The sequence below is a fragment of the Olea europaea genome, chromosome 2 (assembly GCF_002742605.1).
Source record: "Olea europaea var. sylvestris chromosome 2, O_europaea_v1, whole genome shotgun sequence".
NCBI lineage: Eukaryota > Viridiplantae > Streptophyta > Magnoliopsida > Lamiales > Oleaceae > Olea > Olea europaea.
In genome coordinates, this window is record NC_036238.1 from 9,258,787 (window position 1) to 9,260,586 (window position 1,800).

The following is a 1,800-nucleotide window of genomic DNA, read 5'->3' on the forward strand; positions in this document are numbered from 1 at the left end:
GTATCCATCCAGAAAATAGTAATGCAAGTGTCCTGCTAGTCTCTCCAACATCTTATCATTGACCGGTAATGGAATGTGATCCTTTCGAGTAGCAGCGTTTAGTTTGCGATAATTGATGCGAACTCTCCATCCAGTCACTGTTCTTGTAGGAATCAACTCATTTTTCTCGTTTTCCACCACTGTAATACCCCCTTCTTGAGAACAACTTGTACTGCACTGATCCATGCACTATCTGATATTGGATAGATGATGCCTGTGTCGAGCAACTTCAATACCTCAGCTCTAACCACTTCTTTCATGTGTGGATTCAATCTCCTCTGACCATCAATGCTTGGCTTGAATTTTTCCTCCATGAGTATTGTGTGCATGCATAGTGACGGGCTAATCCCCTTGATATCTGCAATTGACCATCCAATGGCTATTTTATTCTCCCTTAGCACCCGAAGTAGTTTCTCTTCCTCCACTTCACTGACAGTATTTGAAATAATAACAGAAATTGTAGAAGATTCTCCCAGATAAGCATACCGAAGGTGTGGTGGCAACTGTTTGAGTTCCAACTTGGGAGGTTGTTGAATAGATGGCATGACTTTGTGGTCCTAATTCCCAGTTCTTCGAAGTGATGCTTACGCATGCATGGTGGATTAGTTTCCAAAAATCGTGCACATGTTTCAATCTCACTTGAATCAGTGTGAGTGAATTGAAAATGTGCAATGCATGCCTCGTATGCATCGGAAGGATGATGTAGTCGAAATGTATCTTGAATTATTCTGTCAATTACATTGATCTAGAAACAGCTGTTTGACTCAGTCGTGAATTTCATTGCCTTGAACACGTTGAAAGAGATTTGCTCTTCGCAAAGCCTCAATATAAGCTGCCCTTTCTGAACATTGACAATCGCTCTTCCAGTAGCTAAGAAAGGTCGCCCCAATATGAGTGGAGCATCCTTATCTTCCTCCATGTCTAAGATGAGAAAATCGGATGGAAATATGAACTTCTCCACTTTTACCAACACATCTTCAATGATCCCTCTTGGATGTGTAAGGGATCTATCTACTAACTATAATGTGACTGTTGTGGCTTTAATTTCTCCCAAACCGAGTTTCCTGAAAATAGAAAGAGGCATTAAATTAATACTTGCGCCTAAATCACACAACTCTTTATCAAAATGACAATTTTCAATAGTGCAAGGTACAGTAAAACTCCCTGGATCCTTTATTTTTGGAGGTAGCTTTTTCTGGATTCTAGCACTGCAATCCTGAATTAGCATTACTGTTTCGTTTTCTTCAATCTTTCACTTGTTAGAGAGGATATCCTTAGAAATTTTGTATAGCTTGGCATCTGAACAAGTGCTTCAGTAAATGGGGTGTTGATGTGTAGTTTCTTGATAACTTCAAGAAATTTACTACATTGCTGATCTAATTTGTGCTTTTTCAACCTCGCGGGAATGGAATAAGAGGCTCATGAGGGTTGATAGGAATGATAGCTGTACCTCGTGATGTATTGGAATTCTTATTGACCACATCCCCTGTTGTTTGTTCAGTCTATTCCACAATCTCGTCATCTGAGGTTGGTGCTGATTCCTTGCTAGCTACCGATCTTTTTACATGTATCACCGATAGTTGTACCCCACTTCTGGTTGTTATAGCCTTTGCGTGCTCCTTAGGGTTTATTTCATTGTTGCTGGGTAAGTTTCCTGTTGCTTTACCCGTCATGGAGATTGCCATTTGTCCCATTTGTGTCTCCAAATTTTTGTTTGCTGCACTTTGGTCTTGAAGAGTTGCATCTGTCTTTCGCATAAAC